Genomic DNA, 21,632 nt, shown 5'->3' on the forward strand with positions numbered 1-21,632 from the left:
CAGACCTGGTTCTAAAGACAAATTATTTTGTTAGCAGTCGAAAACTGTGTACAGAAACATATCTTGGAAGAAAACCAGCAGCAAATAATACGCGAAGTAACAGTGACAGATGCAGATGTAGAGGGTAACTTTCACAAGCTCAGGAACTGGCTAAATAGTTCGTTTGCAGTGAGCGTCTAAGGAAATAGTGTTGGGAAAAACTAGAAATTTCACAAGAAAGTTTACACTAGATGATTTCCTGCAATTTTCATAAAGACTTAACAGCAACGATTCGAACAAATCAAATGGTTCAAATGGCTCTGAGCACTATGGGACTTAACATCTGAGGTCATAAATCCCCTAGAGCTTAGAACTACTTAAACCTAACTAACCTAAGGACATCACGCACATCCATGCCCGAGGCAGGATTCGGACCTGCAACCGTAGAGGTTGCGCGGTTCCAGACTGAAGCGCCTAGAAACGCTCGGTCACAACGGCCGGCAAGAATTCGAACAGCGTCATTCAACGTTTGATTATTTTAACCTCCAAAATTTAACATTCAAGCAATAGCAATTAAAACAGTAACATCATCAATCCGATTGGATAAGGAAGTTAACATATACGCACTACAAGACTATAAATTTTTTAACTGACTTGTAAGTAGCTATTCCCGTACCATCTCAACTCAATAACATTCTAATTAAATCTGGACTAATAATCTAAAACCTATTGACAGAATAAATAAAAAACAATAACAATAAAACGATTTATACTCTTTTCAGAAGACATAAAATGTTTCCAGTAATAAATAACTAAAGAGCAGATATACACAAGGTGTCCGGGGAGGAATGGTCATTATTCATGGATATAACAGGAACGACAATTCGAAGCAAAATAGTCCAGTTTATTTGGGCACTAAGATGCAGACTTTAAGAGTTGAGAGCATTTCGTCTACGATGCTACGGAAAAAATCTCTTCTACTGAACGCTCTTTGCTTTCCGTATTTAGGCAGACTGTAGTATGTACGAAAACAAGAAAAAAACATTCAGTAAAAATGGCTCTAGAATGTATACCTTCACTGCTACGACCATTTCTTCAGTAGGACACATGCGTTACGGAATGGCGAAGATGAATAAGCGCTCAGAGACTTTAAGGTACGCACTTTAGAGCCCATGCTGACTGAAAATCTTTCTCTTGTTTTGGTTCATACTGCCACCTCTAAAAATCTGTAATACTGAGTGTTTTAGTAGAAGGGATTTTTTTCAGAGTATCGAAGGTGACGAAGCGCCCTTAGGTCTTACGTATGCAATGTAGTGCTTTGTTTACTTGACTTATTTGCTTCGAATGGTCGTTCCTGTCATATCCCTGAAAATCAAAGTTCTTCCGGAAACAGTCTGTATAACAAAAGGTATGTAAATGAAATACACTCCTGGAAATGGAAAAAAGAACACATTGACACCGGTGTGTCAGACCCACCATACTTGCTCCGGACACTGCGAGAGGGCTGTACAAGCAATGATCACACGCACAGCACAGCGGACACACCAGGAACCGCGGTGTTGGCCGTCGAATGGCGCTAGCTGCGCAGCATTTGTGCACCGCCGCCGTCAGTGTCAGCCAGTTTGCCGTGGCATACGGAGCTCCATCGCAGTCTTTAACACTGGTAGCATGCCGCGACAGCGTGGACGTGAACCGTATGTGCAGTTGACGGACTTTGAGCGAGGGCGTATAGTGGGCATGCGGGAGGCCGGGTGGACGTACCGCCGAATTGCTCAACACGTGGGGCGTGAGGTCTCCACAGTACATCGATGTTGTCGCCAGTGGTCGGCGGTAGGTGCACGTGCCCGTCGACCTGGGACCGGACCGCAGCGACGCACGGATGCACGCCAAGACCGTAGGATCCTACGCAGTGCCGTAGGGGACCGCACCGCCACTTCCCAGCAAATTAGGGACACTGTTGCTCCTGGGGTATCGGCGAGGACCATTCGCAACCGTCTCCATGAAGCTGGGCTACGGTCCCGCACACCGTTAGGCCGTCTTCCGCTCACGCCCCAACATCGTGCAGCCCGCCTCCAGTGGTGTCGCGACAGGCGTGAATGGAGGGACGAATGGAGACGTGTCATCTTCAGCGATGAGAGTCGCTTCTGCCTTGGTGCCAATGATGGTCGTATGCGTGTTTGGCGCCGTGCAGGTGAGCGCCACAATCAGGACTGCATACGACCGAGGCACACAGGGCCAACATCCGGCATCATGGTGTGGGGAGCGATCTCCTACACTGGCCGTACACCACTGGTGATCGTCGAGGGGACACTGAATAGTGCACGGTACATCCAAACCGTCATCGAACCCATCGTTCTACCATTCCTAGACCGGCAAAGGAACTTGCTGTTCCAACAGGACAATGCACGTCCGCATGTATCCTGTGCCACCCAACGTGCTATAGAAGGTGTAAGTCAACTACCCTGGCCAGCAAGATCTCCGGATCTGTCCCCCATTGAGCATGTTTGGGACTGGATGAAGCGTCGTCTCACGCGGTCTGCACGTCCAGCACGAACGCTGGTCCAACTGAGGCGCCAGGTGGAAATGGCATGGCAAGCCGTTCCACAGGACTACATCCAGCATCTCTACGATCGTCTCCATGGGAGAATAGCAGCCTGCATTGCTGCGAAAGGTGGATATACACTGTACTAGTGCCGACATTGTGCATGCTCTGTTGCCTGTGTCTATGTGCCTGTGGTTCTGTCAGTGTGATCATGTGATGTATCTGACCCCAGGAATGTGTCAATAAAGTTTCCCCTTCCTGGGACAACGAATTCACGGTGTTCTTATTTCAATTTCCAGGAGTGTATATTCAATCCATAATCAAAGTTATGACCACTGAAAGTTTTCCGAAACTCTTCGTTCCAATTAATGCAGAAGGTAGAGAACACGAAAACAAATATATTTGGCTACGGTAGATATGGTCCCTGACGGCAGATTCTGATGCTATGGCAGATTTACACAAAAGGTAGTTTAGCAAGATAATTACAGCGGTGGCACTTACAGGAACTGCTGGAATGCGTGACCATTGGTCCGTATGAGAGCAGTAGATCGTCGGAACATTGACTGTCGTATCCGTTCGAAGATCCCTGGCATGTCCGCAATGGTAGAAGCAGCGACGACAATTCTAGCGATGTGGTGTTCTTGTGTTTTCAGAATCGTTTCTCCCTGTATCTGCTTCATAATAAATTGAAATACGTGATATCAGGTAACCTGGGTGACCAGGCCATAGGGCCAACTCGCCCTGTTTATCGATTCCTGTTGATTCTTCACAGCAATGCTGAAGTGGACTGCCACCCCTTCGTGCTGGAAGTACATCCTTTGACTGACGTTCAGAGGTCCATCCAACCAATATAGTCAACTATCCGTTGATAGGGCAGTTTTCAACATCAGTGCACATTTCCAGTCAGCGATGCCGTTACGACATTAAACGTCAGCACCATTAACAAAATGTTTCCTAACATTACAAACTGACTTCAGAGAACATACGTCCGTATCGAAGCACATTTGTTTTGATGTTCTGTAGCTCCTGTATTAATCTGGACGAATAGTTACGGAACGCCATGCATAGAGCAATTTAAAAAGTTCCCATCAACGAAAACTCCAAAGCTATTAGTAAATAGGAAATCCCTAAAATAAAAATTAGTTCTTCATAAAAACGAATAAAATAACGAAGTACATGGCTGAAGGTGAAGAACTTCATGTCATCGATACCACAAAGCAAACACAGCGCCATCGTCTCAGGGCATTTCCCTGGACAACACCCTTATGGTTTTCCCCTTGTTATCTGCAGCTGCACTTACTACAGTAGGGGAATCTATGCTCCAATTATCTTGAGACTTTCCAATTTCTTGTTGAAACTATTTCCGTGCTTGTCAGTCTACATGGCTTCCTTGAACAAACAGGCATAGTAGTTTTCCTCCACTGTGGGAACCCGTTATCCTTGACGCTTCTTATTTCGTCTCACTCCTCGGAACGTACGACGGGCGTTTGAAAAGGCCGTGCAAAGTCCGAGAGATGACACCACCGAGGTCACGTTTAGTTAGTAGCATCTTTGGAAAGAACGCACACCACGTTTCAGCCATATTTGTCTGTTTCTTTGTGTTTGGCATTCGTGTGAATCAAGGAAGTCGAGTGATTGTCAAAAAATGGACGAAAAAGAATTTCGTGTGGTGATTAAACGTTCCCTTATGAAAAGCAAGGCCGCGCCGGATTAGCCGAGCGGTCTAAGGCGCTGCAGTCATGGACTGTGCGGCTGGTCCCGGTGGAGGTTCGAGTCCTCCCTCAGGTATGTGTGTGTTTGTCCTTAGGATAATTTAGGTTAAGTAGTGTGTAAGCTTAGGGGGACTGATGACCTCAGCAGTTAAGTCCCATAAGATTTCACACACATTTGAACATGAAAAGCAAAACACCTCAGGAGAGCAAAGAGAAGCTTGATAAACATTACCGTTACTCTGCACCTTCCATTAGAACAGTTTATAAGTAGTTTCAAAATGTTAGGAGTGGCCATATGGGCACAATTGACACTGAACCTTCTGGACGCCCTCCAGAAATCATTGATGAAATTCATGATATGGTGATGGATGACAGAAGAGTTAAGGTGCGTGAGATTGCTAATGCTGTGGGGATCTCGAATGAACGGGTACATAATATTTTGCATAAACATTTGGTCATGAGAAAGCTATCCGCAAGATGGGTTCCGCGATTGCTCACGCTTGACCAAAAATGGAATCATGTGAATTGCTGCAAGGATGGTTTGCAGCTATTCAGGAAGAATCCGCAGGACTTTAAGCGTCGTTTCGCCACTGTGGAAGAAACATGGATACATTGCTGTACTCCTGAGACCAAAAAACAACCTAAACAATGGGTTACCAAGGAAGAATCTGCACCAAAAAAGGCGAAAACCATTCCTTTGGTCCGAAAGGTTACGACGACTGTCTTTTGGGATTCTCAAGGGATAATCCTCATCGACTATCTGGAAAAGGGTAATACTATTACAGGTGCATATCATTCATCGTTATTGGACCGTTTGAAAACCGAGCTGCAAGAAAATCGCCGGTGATTGGACTGCAAAAAAGTCCTTTTCCATCATGACCTCAGCAGCTATGGTAGCAAAATTATTGGGAATAGGATTCCAACTCGTTTCACATCCCCCCTATTTTCCAGACTTGGCTCGCTCGGACTACTGTTTGTTCCTCAATTCTAAGAAATGGCTGGCGGGACAAAGATTTTATTCAAACGAGGAGATGATTGCAGCAACTTATAACTATTTTGCAGACTTGAACAATTCCTATTATTCGGAAAGGATCAACAAATTAGAACAGCGTTGGACGAATTGTATAAGTCTAAAAGGAGACTATGTCGAAAAATAAATAAGGTTTACCCAAAACACGTAAGTAGTTTTTATTTTTGCACGGTCTTTTCAAACACCCCTCGTATTGTAGGTGGAACAGGTCGCCTTACAGACAAGGGGAGGACTACAGTGGTAATGATCAGGAAACGGCACCAAACTGTGGCGCGGCAACTTCGCATAGCCGTCGGCCGTGTGCTTGATTCTACTCTGCCACTTGCAGTTAATCTTCGTACATCCGTAGTTGAAATGGAGGACAGTGGGACGTCAGCTAGTATAAATTTATATTAAAAATGAAGAAGTTCCTCCAGCTGTATTTAAGGTGTCGATTTTATTTTGGCAACTATTTTCAACGTCATCTTCAGGCCCATACACTTGTTGACGTCAACTGCGTGCGGCTGATACTAGAAGTCAGTGGTGAGATACGGACGTGCTCCGTGTGGAAGGTGGTTAGTAACTCGCAGTTAAGGTGATGCTGGCAAAATGCCTACGGTGTCAAGAGAACGATGCATGCGTGTCCGAAGGAACGTTGTACAGTTCTTCTTTACAACACAGACACTGGAATATCAGTTTTGTAAGAGTCTCCAGGCAGCTCGGTAACGTCAGTATGCCAGCACGGCCTTCATTGGCCAGCGAGTTACCTAGATAAAATATAGTTCGACTCTCTGATCCCATTACCACTTCCTAACCAGTTAACTTGAGTCCACGATTTGCCATCACTCTGTCACTCCGTAAAGTCAATTCGGACCACGATTGAGCCGAACAGAGGGGATTAAAGGGCTTGTCCCAACTGGACTCTGCAGCGTTGGCAGAATTCTGCCCGTCGCCTCTCCGCAGTAAGACGGCCCAGCATCAGTGGCGAGAGCGGACACCCGCATAAGGAAGAGAACCATCGAATAAGTCGGGACGAGCTGGCAGCGGTCACCCTTAGAACGCCGAAGCTTCCCCTCTACCCTTTCGCACCGCAGCTCGCCGCTCGTCTGCATAATGCGGACATTCGTGTGCAGAGCTGGCTACGCCTCGCGCGCCACGACTCGCGCCGCCCCTCTGCCGCCCCCGCCGCCACCGCCGATGCTGACGCCGCCCCCGCCGCAGATTGCCGCCGTTACACGTCCGGCCGTCGCCGCCGGCGCTCCGGAACAATTCGTTCGGCAGCAGAGGCGGAGGCCGGCCTGCCGGCGCGGATACTGCTTGGTAGTAAAGTGTGGCGCCGCGTGACGGGTTGGCTCGCGCCTCGCCCGGGCTTTCAGAGGCCTTCCTGGAGCGCCGCTGGAGGGCAGGTCGCACACGTGCCCTGGACAAAGCCCACACCGGCCTGAGAGCCCAGCTCAAAATTCAGCCGTCTCTGGAGCCATGTTCAGATATAGGCAAGTTAAGAATGTCAAGGAAAGAAAAATTAAAAGCAGGACGCCACTTTTCCGTCACTTGCTTTCCGTCTAGATTGTTCTACCTCTTTTCCTTTTCGCCATCTGAGGAGCACAATTCGGGTCAGTTACTCTTCTTCTGGTTTTTATCCTATATTCTTTCGTTCTCATGCTCTGCAACTTTCTTCCTTCATCAGTCCATGAGGATTTAAACCTGGATCTACGTCTATGCTGAAAATCTAGGGGTTGGGTTGTTTGGGGAAGGAGACCAGACAGCGAGGTCATCGGTCTCATCGGACGAGGGAAGGACCGGGAAGGAAGTCGGCCGTGCCCTTTGAAAGGAACCATTCCAGCATTTGACTGGAGCGATTTAGGAAAATCACGGAAAACCTAAATCAGGATGGTCGGACGCGGGATTGAACCGTCGTCCTCCCGAATGCGAGTCCAGTGTCTAACCACTGCGCCACCTCGCGTGGTGAAAATCTAGGACAGCCTGATTTTTTTTTCTCTCTTCTTCTTTTCATGAAAGGCACTCTGTTGTGAATCTCTCTTCCCAGTTTCCCATTTCTTCCAGATACCTTTTGTACCGTTTAGTTCCCTTGTTCAGAAGAATCTGTTACCTGAACAATCTATTGCCTCGGGTGTTAATGTTACCTTATCTATTCTAAAGATGTGTCAGAGAAAGAAGCTCCTTATGGTTACCTGAAATTGTCAGGAGGAGAACGATCTCGTATTATGAAAAATATAATCTTCTTGTTAAACAAGATCTTTGTCAGCTCGCAGTAATTACGTCTATAAACGACTAGTTTCGGCAAATTTTAATTGCCATCGTCAGATCATCACCATACATCAAGGGTTGTGTCACTGTACGTAGTGTATTGTTCATGTCTAGATGTTGCACTACACAGAGTGGCACAATGTCTAATGTATGTAGATGATCTGAAGATGACAATTAAAATTTGCAGAAACTAGTCGTTTATACACCTAATTGACCTAATTACTGAGATCTGAGGAAATAAAACTTCTCTAATAAGAAGATTATGTTTTACAATATGCTCCTTTTTCTAATGGTGATCGAGATTCTCTTTATCTGGATATACATCATCTGATCAAAAGTATTCGGACTCTCCTTGAAAAAAAATTCAAATGGCTCCAAGCACTATGGGAGTTAACATCTGTGGTCATCAGTTCCCTAGACTTAGAACTACTTAAACCTAACTAACCTAAGGACATCACACACATCTATGACCGAGGCAGAATTCGAAACTGTGACCGTAGCAGCAGCACGTTTCGGGACTGAAGTTCCTAGAATCGCTCGGCCACAGCGGCCGGCCACTCCTTGAAGCGCGGAGTTGACCACTAATATCACGAGAGCTGAACCCGCCAGTGTAAAGAAGAAGTGAAGTATTGTGTTGAAACTAGAGAAGCAGTCAAAGCAGCCTGAGTGGGTCATAAGAGCGCTGTGACTTCGGAGGTGGAATACTCCCTGGATGTCTCGTGAGTAACAAATCTATCAGGGACATTTCAACCTCAACTGATGATGTTATTTTGAAATCGAAACGCGAAGGAACAACCGCAGTTAACCCAAGACCAGACAGACCTCAATTACTGACAGACAGCAACCTTCGATCATCGTGATGGATGGTTGTAAAAATCGCACGAAATCAGTGCAAGGAACCACTCGTGTGTTCCAGAGTGCTATCAGCAGTCCGCCAGCACAGTCACTGTGCGTAGGGAGTTAAAACAAGTGGGGTACAGTGGTCGAGCAGCTCTTCAAAAGCCACACATTTCTGTTGTCAAAGCTAAGCGACGCGTGAGGTGGTGTAAAGGGGGAGGCCACTGGACACCTTGCTTCTGGACGACTGGATGTGAGTGATTTGGAGATCACTCTGTACCCTGCGGCAATCCGATGGTTTGGGAGAAGCCTCTGCCATCACGTGTAGTACCAATAGTAAAGTATGAAGGACAATGTGTTAGGGATGGGGTATTCTGGTGATTATGGTGTGGTCCTCTTATTGAACTTAAGGAAAGGAGGGATGTGAACATGTTTTATAGCATTGTGTACTGCCCAGAGTAGAGGAAACTATGTATCATCATGACAATGTACCATGTCATAAAGTAGTCTCTGTGAATATGTGCTATGCGGACAATGGCATTTCTAAAATGGATTGGCTTGTTTTGAATCCCGATCTGAACCCAATTAAACACCTTTGGGATGACTCAGAACGTCGTATTCTCTCCAGACCGCAGCGTCTAACATCTCTACCTTCTCTGGCGTCGCCTCGTGAGGAAGAAAGGGCTGCCAGACGTTCAGGGACCTATTTAAAAGTTTCTTTAGCACAATTTAAGACCTCAGGGCGTAGGTTGCACACACCCCATATCAAAGTCGACCGATAGGTGGCTGGATATGTTTGATCAGATACACTCCTGGAAATTGAAATAAGAACACCGTGAATTCATTGTCTCAGGAAGGGGAAACTTTATTGACACATTCCTAGGGTCAGATACATCACATGATCACACTGACAGAACCACAGGCACATAGACACAGGCAACAGAGCATGCACAATGTCGGCACTAGTACAGTGTATATCCACCTTTCGCAGCAATGCAGGCTGCTATTATCCCATGGAGACGATCGTAGAGATGCTGGATGTAGTCCTGTGGAACAGCTTGCCATGCCATTTCCACCTGGCGCCTCAGTTGGACCAGCGTTCGTGCTGGACGTGCAGACCGCGTGAGACGACGCTTCATCCAGTCCCAAACATGCTCAATGGGGGACAGATCCGGAGATCTTGCTGGCCAGGGTAGTTGACTTACACCTTCTAGAGCACGTTGGGTGGCACGGGATACATGCGGACGTGCATTGTCCTGTTGGAACAGCAAGTTCCCTTGCCGGTCTAGGAATGGTAGAACGATGGGTTCGATGACGGTTTGGATGTACCGTGCACTATTCAGTGTCCCCTCGACGATCACCAGTGGTGTACGGCCAGTGTAGGAGATCGCTCCCCACACCATGATGCCGGGTGTTGGCCCTGTGTGCCTCGGTCGTATGCAGTCCTGATTGTGGCGCTCACCTGCACGGCGCCAAACACGCATACGACCATCATTGGCACCAAGGCAGAAGCGACTCCCATCGCTGAAGACGACACGTCTGCATTCGTCCCTCCATTCACGCCTGTCGCGACACCACTGGAGGCGGGCTGCACGATGTTGGGGCGTGAGCGGAAGACGGCCTAACGGTGTGCGGGACCGTAGCCCAGCTTCATGGAGACGGTTGCGAATGGTCTTCGCCGATACCCCAGGAGCAACAGTGTCCCTAATTTGCTGGGAAGTGGCGGTGCGGTCCCCTACGGCACTGCGTAGGATCCTACGGTCTTGGCGTGCATCCGTGCGTCGCTGCGGTCCGGTCCCAGGTCGACGGGCACGTGCACCTTCCGCCGACCACTGGCGACAACATCGATGTACTGTGGAGACCTCACACCACACGTGTTGAGCAATCCGGCGGTACGTCCACCCGGCCTCCCGCATGCCCACTATACGCCCTCGCTCAAAGTCCGTCAACTGCACATACGGTTCACGTCCACGCTGTCGCGGCATGCTACCAGTGTTAAAGACTGCGATGGAGCTCCGTATGCCACGGCAAACTGGCTGACACTGACGGCGGCGGTGCACAAATGCTGCGCAGCTAGAGCCATTCGACGGCCAACACCGCGGTTCCTGGTGTGTCCGCTGTGCCGTGCGTGTGATCATTGCTTGTACAGCCCTCTCGCAGTGTCCGGAGCAAGTATGGTGGGTCTGACACACCGGTGTCAATGTGTTCTTTTTTCCATTTCCAGGAGTGTATTTACTTAATCCTGTTAGAGATCCTAGTAACCTTCTGAGAAACATTCATTCCATAAATTCTACCCTGTCAATTAATCCTGTTGTTATGAGTCGGAGACGTTATGCTGCGTGTACAGCTGCAGGTTGTCTCAATTTTTCATTGACCGAAATGTTCTTATTATTGTATATGTTCATTTTTTACTTTATATGCTAAATTCGTCTTGTTTATTAGTACTCCCATTGCTCCTTTTACTGCCAGATCAGTTTCTGTTCATTCTTCTAGGTATCTGAATTTTCCCTTCTTCTATTGTTACCCACCTAGGAGGTCTCTCCTCATTAGATTTCTGCGGATCTGCTTTAGATACCTGCGTCGTGTGATTATACGCCAGTTCTAATGATTCCGACAATATCGCCTGCGAATACCACACAGTCTACCTGTTTTCGGTTATTCTTGCACCCCAGTCGTAGTCCACCTGCTCTTTTCATTTCTCGTAGCCATTCTCTGATCATCTTATCAACGAGAAACTTAAAAGGAAAAGTTGAGAGTCTGTCTCCCTTCCTGCCTCCGGTTTGCATCCTGAAGGATTCTGAAAGTTTTTTCTGTACTTGACCTTGGATGTGATGTTGCTTACGGTCTCTTTATTCAATTCACTGGATTTTCTATCGAATCACATCGCCTCCAACAGTATGCTTCTTTCACTGTTTATTCAGTGTTAAATATTTCCATCACTGTTCAGATTCTCATGCGCATATTCCTGCACGGTAGTATCTAATGCTTTACACAAAAAAGAAAATTTGGAAACAGTTAAACATCTCGCAACTACCTCAGTTGCGCTGTAAAACTGCCGTGTTAGTTCATTGCCACCTGCGGTTTTAGCCAATATAAACTCAATTTCAAACGTGTTAACATATTTTCAAGTATGCATTCGTTATTTTTTCATAGAGTTTGCATGTTTACGGATAGTTTTCTCTCCAGTATGGAGTGTTAACGGTAATATTAACTTTTGGAATATCTTTAATTTTAGTAGCTATTATTTTTCGTCGTTTTCTAACTAACTTAAAAATTACGTAGTAGTAACGCTATTATACAATGTCTAAATTTGTGTTATAGCCAGGTTTTGGAACATTTTGTCAATATGACTAACCTGTGCCTTTATCATTCTTCCAGGGCAAGAACAATGCCAAAATGTATATTCCGCACGGGAAAAGCAAGAAATGGGACTAAACAAATATGAGCACGGCGATTCTTGCAGTCAGAAATAAAGCTGCGGGGGTTGCCCAGACAGTAATGCACGGCTTCTTTTTTTTTTTTTTTTCTCAACCGGAAACTATGCTACGAATGCGAAACGTTACGTATGTATTATTTGAAGTCTCCTGAGTCAGATCACCAAGTTTCTGTCACTTCCGACAGATAGCGTTGCTGCAAGACAGTTTCAAAATTGCGTCTGTAGGTGATGTACGTTACAAGCAGGTTGCCGTCATTGAATTTCTCACTGCAGAGAAAGAAACTATGGGGACTATTCACAAACGCTTGGGCAAGGTCTATGGAGCAGCTGCTGTCGACAGAAGTACAGTTAGTCGATGGGCACGGAGGTTGAGGTCATCCGAAGGCGATTCAGTGGAGCGCCACTATTTGCCAATCCCGTCTCCGGCCATCCTGATTTAGGTTTTCCGTGATTTCCCTAAATCGTTTCAGGCAAATGCCGGGATGGTTCCTTTGAAAGGGCACGGCCGATTTCCTTCCCAATCCTTCCCTAACCGGAGCTTGCGCTCCGTCTCTAATGACCTCGTTGTCGACGGGCCGTTAAACACTAACCACCACCACCACCTCCACTATTTGCACCGGTCGGGGAGACTATCCACGGGTGTCACAAACATAGATGTTGCAGCGAGCGGATACTAACATTCGCGAGAACACATGCGTTACGACTCGGCAGTTGGCGCTGCAGCTACCAATCAGCAAAGGAAGTGTGGGTGCAATCATCCACACTCTTGGATATTCAAAAGTGTGTGCAAGATGGGTCCCGCGATGTCTAACGGTAGATCACAAATCGCACAGAAAAAACATTTGTCTTGATTTGTTGTAACGTTCTGAAGTTGAGAGGGAGGCCTTCTTGTCCCGGATTGTTACAGGAGATGAAACCGGGGTTCACCATTTTGAGCCCAAAACAAAACGGCAGTCGATGGAATGGCGCCATTCCCAGTCTCCACAGAAGCAAAAATGCACAGCAGTTGCTTCCGCTGGAAAGGTCACGATCACCGTGTTATGGGACTGCGAAAGTGTGATGCTCGTTGATGTGATGTCAAAAGTCTGTGCCATTAATTCAGAAGCATATGTCAATACATCAACGAAACTCAAGACGCGCTTCCAGCAACTTCGGCGCCACAGCAACCCAGGTGATGTTTTGCTGCAACACGATAATGCACCGCCCCACACGAGTCTGAGACTACTTAACACATCGCAAAACATGGTTGGACAGTGTTACCCCATCCATCCTGCAGCCCTGACCTAGCCCCCTCGGACTTTCATTTGTTTGGGCCATTAAAGAAAGCCATTCGTGGAAGACATTTTGAGGACGATGAGGAGATGATTTACACAGTGAAACAATGGCTCCGTCACCAGGAAAAGGATCGGTACCCATAGGACAAACATGCCCTTGATTCATGATGGAGGAAGGCCATACAACGGGATGGAGATGAAGTGGAAAAATAGGGTGTGTAGATAAGACACCATTCTTTGGTGTGTGTCATTCCCATTATGTTCAATAAAGAACTGTTGAAGAAAAACATGCGGTGCATTACTTTCTAGGTAACCCTCGTATATGGACACTGAAGGCTCCTAAAATCTTAATCAGAAGAGAAATTTTATGGCTTCATATGTCGTTACAAGAGTCGAATAGCTTGCCAGTTAGCGTCAAGGAATTTTCTGCGACCTTCGTTAGGAAGAGAAGGACGGAAAAGGTTGGGTAAATATTGCAACATCATAAGAAATGGACGAGAATTAATTGTTTTTAATTATATAATTTGAGGCCAACTGTAAACCTCAACAGAGGATTCTCAGTTTAACTGCTCACCTCCAAGGGAAAAATTTGTATATATTTGTTTTCTGAATGTGGACGATCAAAATCACACGAGGGTTGACACTAGGCAAGACTGAAACCTTGCAATTCGTTTTTCTCTCCTGCGACGCTTGACAGAGCGCTAAACCTTGCGAACTCCATCGGTTTGCAGTCGCGGCTTTCATGCCATGTAATAACTTGCGTTTACTTGTGAATGAAGACATATCGATGTCACTACCATTTTAAAAACTTGCTTGTACTTTTAGCTATATTTAACTCGCAATGATACATAATGTAAGCTGCACACTATCACACTTTTTCAACACAAGGTATGTAAACGAAGTATTGTGCATTTACAGGTAGAGTCATTTCACAGTGTGAAAATGTCAGATTTTTTAACCGCGTGCTTTCTCCAGAATCGACTTAGAAGATTATGGAACCTGAAACTAGAAGTAGCAGCTTTCTTTTTTCACAGAGAAAATAGACTTACAGTTTCTGATGAAAAATTCAATGCCTAAAACCTTCAAGGGTTTTTACAGAGAGAAAATCGGAGAAGAGGGCTTTGCCCCCTTTCCCGAGCAATAAGAGCGTAGGAGGCTTGAACGAGCTTAAGTTAAGTCGAATGCAGTTGCTCCCTGTGTCCAGATCTACTACCTGTACATCTGCTGGATTTTCATAGAACTATGTACACCAAACAATTTGAACGAAGATAAAAGGCAGATGCAGGCCTCTGGCACCAAATGACACTCTTGGCTGAATTTACCATCTACTTCTCCAACCGGTTGCTTTTGAGGCCTCATGAACGAGGCTGCATAAAAAAAAAAAAAAAAAAAAAAAAAAAACATTTATGTATGATAAAAGTTTACGTACAAGTTGTCCACGTATAATATATGTACCTTCTTTGAGTCATCAGTCTTGTGATTTGTTTGTCGTGGCCTACCAAGAAGCACCTCTCCTGCGCCAACAATTTCACCTCAGAGTAGTAATTGCAGCCTAGGTCCTCACTTATGTGCAAAATGTATTTGAGTCTCAGTCTTCCTCTACAGTTTTACCCTCGAGGGCTCCCTCTGATACCATGGAAGTTACTCCTTGATGTCTTAAAAGATGTCCTACCAACGTGTCCCTTCTTCTTGTCAATGTTTTCAATATATCCCTTTCCTCACTGATTCTGCGGAGACCCTCATCATTTCATACTTTATCAGACCAGCTAATTTTCAATATTCTTCCGTAGCATCACATATCTTCACATCTTTGATCTCTTCCCTCAGTCCATGTTTCACTACCATACGACGCTGTGCGCCAAACGTACATTCTCATGTCTTCTTCATATTAAGGCTTATCTTCCATATTAGTAGACTTCTCTTGGCCAGGAATACCTTTTTTCCAGAGCTGGTCTCATTTTTACGTCCTCCTGGCTCCATCCTTCAAGGGATAGTTTGTTCCCCAGGTAGAAAAATTCGTTAACTTCACCTACTTCATGATCATCAATTCTGATGTTAAATTTCTCGCTGTTCTCGTTTCTGCTATTTCTCATTATTTTCGTCTCAATCCATAATCTGTACCCACTAGAATGTTCATTCCATTCAACAGATCCTGTAATACCTCTTCATTTTCATTGTGGATAGCAATGTCATCAGAGAATCATGTCACTCATATCCATCCACCTTGAATTTTAAACGCACTGATGAGCATTTCATTTTTTCAGCCATCACTTCTACGATGCCTAGATTGAACAGTCGAGGGGAAACACTTAATCCCTGTCTTACACTCTTTTTAATCAGAGCACTTAGTTCTTGGTCTTCCATCCTTATTGCTACCTCTTGCTTCTTGTAATATTCTGTATTACCAGTCTTTCCGTACAGATTACCCCTATTTTCTCAGTATTTCGAACACCTTGCACCATTTTATTCTTTCGAATCCTTTTTCCATGTCGAGAAACCTATGGAAGTATATTGATTTATCTCCAGTTTTTCTTCCATTAGCAGTTGCACCGTCAGAACTGCCTCTCTGGTGCCTTTACCTTCCCTAAGGCCAAAATGATAGTTATCGAACAGATCCTCATTCTTTTCCTTTTTCTGTATATTATACTTGTCAACAGATTGAATCCATGGACTGTTAAGGTAATTGTGCGATAATTCTCGCACTTTTCGGCTCTTCTTGCTATTTCGGAGCTGTAAGAAAGATGCTTATCCGAAAGTCTCATAGTATATTGCCAGTTTCCTACATTCTAAACATCAACACGAATAGAAGTTTGGTTGCCATTTCTCACAATGTTTTAGGATTTCTGATGGAATGTTATCTAGCCTTTATGCCCTGTTTGATTTCATTCAGAGCTCTTTTAATTTCTCATCGCAATACTGGAGCTCTTATTTCTTTCCTTTCAACTCCAGTTTCCTCTTCTATCCCATCAGATACACTATGTGATCAAAAGTATCCGGACACCTGGCTGAAAATGACCTACAAGTTCGTAGTTCCCTCCATCAATAACGTTGAAGTTCAGTATGGTGTTGGCCCACTCTTAGCCTTGATGACAGCTTTCACTCTCCCAGGCATACGCTCAATCAGGTGCTGGAAGGTTTCTTGGGCAATGGCAGCCCATTCTTCACGGAGTGCTGCGCTGAGGAGAGGTATCGATGTCGGTCCGTCAGGCCTGGTATGAAGTCGGCTTTTCAAAACATCCTAAAGGTTTTCTATAGGATTCAGGTCAAGATTCTGTGCAGTCTTGTCCATTACAGGGATGTTATTGTCGTGTAACCACTCCGCCACAGGCCGTGCATTATGAACAGGTGCTCGATGGTGTTGAAGGATGCAATCGCCATCCCCGAACTGCTCTTCGACAGTGGGAGGCAAGAAGGTGCCTCAAACATCAATGTAGAGCTGTGCTGTGATAGTGCCACCCAAAACAACAAGACGTGCAAGCACCCTCCATGAAAAACACGACCACAGCATGACACCACCGCCTCCGAATTTTACTGTTGGCACAACACACGCTGGCAGATGACGTTCACTGGGCATTTGTCATAAACACACCCTGCCGTCGGATTGCCACATTGTGCACCGTGTTTCGTCATTCCATACAACGTTATCCACTGTTCAATCGTCCAATCTTTATGCTCTTTGCACCAAGCGAGGTGTCGTTTGGCATTTACCGGCGTGATGTGTGGCTTATGAGCGGCCGCTGCACCATGAAAACCAAGTTTTCTCACTTCCCGCCTAACTGTCATAGTACCTTCAGTGGATACTGATGCAGTTTGGAATTCTTGTGTGATGTTCTGGATAGATGTCTACCTTTTACACATTTTGACCTTCTTCAACTGTCAGCGGTCTCTATCAGTCAACAGACGAGGTCGGCCTGTATGGTTTTGTGCTGTATGTGTGCCCTGACGTTTCTGCTTCACTATCGCTTCGGAAACAGTGGATCTAGGTATGTTTAGGAGTGTGGAAATCTCGCGTACAGATGTTTGACCTAAGTGACTCCCAATTACCTGACCACATTCGAAGTCCGTGAGTTCCGAGGAGCGCCCCATTCTGCTCTCTCACGATGTCTAATGACTACTAAGGTCGCTGATATGGAGAACCTGGCGGTAGGCGGCAACAGAATGCACCTAATTTGAAAAACGCGTGGTTTTGGGGGTGTCCGGATACTTTTTATCACATAGTGTAAATCGTCTCCCTCATAGAGGCGTCCAATGTACTCCTTCCATAGATCCAGTCTCTCCTTGGAATTTAATAGTTGAATTCCCATTGGCTCTTAATGTTACTAAACTTGCTTCTAACTTCATAATAGGCTGTTTTGACTTTTCTGTCTGTTGAGTTATTCCCCCTACCCGACAACCATTTCCTATTGATTTCTTCACATTTTTGATGCAGCCACTTCGATTTAGCTTACCTGCACTTCCTATTTATTTCATTCTTAAGTGACTTGTATTTCTGTATTCGTAATATTCCCTGGACGTATTTGTATTTCCTTCCTTCGTCTATCAATTGAAGTACTTCTTTCATGAATGCTTTCATGATGTTCTTTCGCATACGTATGAAACAACAGGCACCACGCGGAATTCATGGCTGTTATATGTATTATGGAAACTGAAGGTGGTGGGGAGAGATAGGAAAGGAAAGTGAAGGTATCATTGACGTTAGCTGCATCAGGACTTTATGCGGAATCAGCGGAGATGAATGAAAATGCGTGCCAGACCGGGTCTGGAACCCGGGCCTCCTCCTTACTGGATAGTTGCGTTAACTACTGCGCCATCCAGACACAGTGATTGTCACAATTGCGCGGACTATCTCGGCACGCCTCCCATCCGACCCACACTTCCACCGAGCACCACCTACCAACAGCCTGCATCGATGTGCTCTCCATAGTCGGTACTTTAATGTTCCCACAGGAGGTCGAACGTAGTTGCGCATCCGCACTGATAGTGGCAATTTTGTGGCCCGTCGAGGCAGCAACTGTATGAACGCGTGGTGCTGTTCTTCGAGACATGCCGAACAATGCAACGTGTCACACAGCCCTCAGTGTATGTTCGCTATTTGAAGAGCACCAGGACGAATTTACCGTATTCCCATGGCCACCACACTCCCGGTATTTAAACGCAGATTAAAAGGCCTCTAAGGGGCTCTTCGCACCATGGATCCTCAACCGAGAATCCTAGCGCAGCTGGTCACGATACAGAAGTCGGCATGGCCCCACATCCATGTCGCCACCTCCTGGGTCCTCGTTGACGCTCTTCCTGCATGCCTTGCAGCACTCCGTGTTGCAAAATGCGGTTTTTCAGACTTTTGACAGGAGGTCACATAAATGTGACTGAAATGTGTATTTGTTTAATGCACAGACGCACTGTAAATTCTCAAATTAATCGTAGATGAGACGTAATTCATCACTACGAACCACAGAGAGATCGGCAGAGCACTGTGTTGGAACATAAATCTTCGCCTAAAACAATGAAAGGTTCAAAAGCCAAACTTCGGCAGATAATTGACGACAACAGTGGTCCTGTGGTTGGATTCAACATCAAAATTTGGGAGCATAAGGAGACAAAATGAAGGAATTCTACTGCCTGTGACGGACGAAGCAACGTGGACACAATATACACCACTGTAATGGGTGGCTTAAAGACGACATATCCCTTGTTGCTAAATATCTGAATATTTAATGTGTTTCGCATTTATCTGACCCTCAGAACATCAAACAAAATGCGTTTATACAAGTACAATCTCACATGCGTACACTCTCAATTGAACATCGATGTTGAGGGTGTACATATGTGACGTTATACTTGGTATAGACGCATTTTGTTTGATGTTCTAAGGATTGGGTAAGCCCACTCCCATCTGTCATTGATATTGTTTCACCCTGAATTTTAATGCCTCACCCCAAACTTTCTTTCGTGTTTGTTATTGCTTCTAGGATACTGAGATTGAACGGTAAAGGTGGAAACCTACACTGCCTGACAAAAATAGGTGATGCGCAATGTCTTACGTCAACGTAACTTTGTACACCTACATTCCATCGGTAGATTCTGTGAATGAACTGAAATTTTCTGTGACAAATAGAATAGCCACCGTTGTGCATTTGTGTTGTTTGTTCTTAGGGATGTTACGAAGCCTGGTGGGGCATACACTGTCCAGTCACATTAATGTGACTACCTTCAAAAGCCTGAGTAACCACATTTTGCAGGGCAGACGTGCAGGGTAAGACCCAGTGAGGTTCTGGAAGGAATGTGGAGCGATAGGGACTCCAGTGCCGTGGTCAGCTGCGCTAGGATTCATTGCGCGAACAGCTCAATCGAGGTGACCCCACAGATTCTGGTTTGGGTTTCAGTCCGAGAGTCTGGTAGCCAAGGGAGTACGCTAAACCCTTCCTGGTGTTTATCGAACAATGCACGTACATTGTTGGTTGGTTGGCTGATTTGGGAGAGGGGACCAAACAGCGAGGCCATCGGTCCCACGGGATTAGGGAGTAATGGAGAAGAAAGTCGGTCTTGCCGTTTCAGAGGAACCACGCGGCCTTTGCCTGAAGCGATTTGGGGAAGTCACGGAAAATCTAAATCACGATGGTCAGCCGTAGAACAGTCGCCCTCCCGAATGCGAGTCCAGCGTGCTATACATTGCGCCATCTCCGTCGGTATGTACACTGCCAGCTGTGTGACAAGTTACATTGTCCTGCTGGTGGATGCCATCGTGCTAAGGAAAGAAACAGCCTGAATGTAGAGGTAAACATGACCCCTAGGGATCAGTGCCTTCCAGAATGACGACATCTCCTCAGGAATCCCACGGAAAGACTCCTCAGACCATAATGGCCTCTCCTCTCGGTGGACTCTGTATAAGACAACGCCATCTGTCTGATGGGACTTCTGAAAAGGCCACCTGCCACCACTCAGTAGACGTCCAGATTCGGTACTGGCGTGTAAATTCCAACCTTTCGTTGCAGATGAACAACAGTCAGTATGGATGCATGAGCCAGGCACCTCCTGCAGAGGCCAATACGCAGCAGTGTCCTCTGAACAGTTGTAGCCCCTAGGTTTATCAGCGGTCAGTAGTTCAACAGTTGCGCGTATATTCACCCGTAGAAATCTCCACAGCCATCATTCACCCCTTTCATGAATCCAGTACATCATCGCCTGCTTTGGATAGTGCCATTTTGCCATTCACGGTATACTTTAACGACAGTAGCACCAAACAGTTTACAGACTTAGCCGTTTCAGAAATGCTTCTACCCTTGGCCTGAAAGCCAATGATGGCCCCCTTTTGGACGTCGGACAAATCGCTCCGTTTCAGCATATAAGACAATGATTTGGTTGTTTTCAGCACACCCCGAAATTCCCTATACACCTACCATTGCAACTGTTGCCACCTGCCGTATGTGAGACGTTATTGCACGTTGACACTGAACATAGGCGGTGATCAGAGAAATCCGACTGGAGAACGTTGACTGGTCAGTGTCAGGGATGCAGCATACAGGTGTAAGAGATTTTTTCAGAACCTGGCGACCACTAGTCGAATTGTTCAACATCCACATTTCCAGGGCATTCAAATTGGTCAGTGACCCTATGTCAGACTGTCTGGGATAGTGCTGTGATTCGTAAGCATAGGCTGCTGAAAAGCGTTATACTTTGTTTAGTAGTGAATCGTGGTTCTGCACTTCCCTGGACGAGTACTGTCGGCGAATGTGGCGGCATTCTTCCAAAGTTTTGGAGAAACACAGCAGTTTTGCTCCTGGTGTCATGTATGGGGAGACATCGGTTACGACTTCATTTCTTGGCTGGTAATAGTTAAGCAAAATCTGATGGAACAACAGTGGGTCACAGTGAGCCGTGCGCGTCTCGTGTTCGTGCCGTTTATTGCTTCACCTCTTCTCTCTGAGGTTCCTTATTCGATTTACTGGGCGTCACTAAGCTGCTGGCTTGCCTGCGCATGAGTGGCAGCAGCAGCGCTTATCGACAAGAGCACTGTCGTACTATCTCTGGAGCGACCGCTACTATTTCTGAGTCGTCATGTCTCAGGAGTTGAGTGGGCGACGGAGCAGCAGTGAGGTCCTGACAACCATGACTCGCCCAACCGTTGCCGGCACTCATGCACTTTTTTTTTTTTTTTGCATTTTGTTCGTTATTGATCGTTGTGTTTGGTCGTTGCGGACGTTGCAAAACATCCTGTTCAAGTTCGGTGGTTGGCCGTTCCACTCAGTTTTTTTTTATTACAGAGGCCAACCGGCTCTCTGACCGAACACGAAAGAGCTACCGTGCCGGCTGAATGCACTGGGAACGACCTTGGTTGGTCGTCTCATCGGACGACGTGTGTTATGTCGCCGACCACTTCCGGGTTCTCTGTGTATGTCGACTTGTGATTCCTCCTAGTTGTTCCACAGCGACTGGTTTTAGTATTGTTAGAGTTGTTTGTGGAAGTGTTTTTGCGGAACCATGTGTAGCTTGTATCGTTTTGACTGAGCAGTTATTTTAATGCTGTTTGCGTGCTGGATTGAGTCAGTCAGTTGGGACAGAGCAGTGAGGAATTCTC

General features: G+C 46.0%; 1 pseudogene; it reads right to left on the reverse strand.

Moving 5' to 3' along the window:
* The window catches only part of LOC126474638 (calcineurin B homologous protein 1-like), a 45,646-nt pseudogene that overhangs the window by 18,243 nt on the left and 5,771 nt on the right, over positions 1-21,632 (reverse strand).

This window comes from Schistocerca serialis, chromosome 4, assembly GCF_023864345.2.
Source record: "Schistocerca serialis cubense isolate TAMUIC-IGC-003099 chromosome 4, iqSchSeri2.2, whole genome shotgun sequence".
Lineage (NCBI taxonomy): Eukaryota > Metazoa > Arthropoda > Insecta > Orthoptera > Acrididae > Schistocerca > Schistocerca serialis.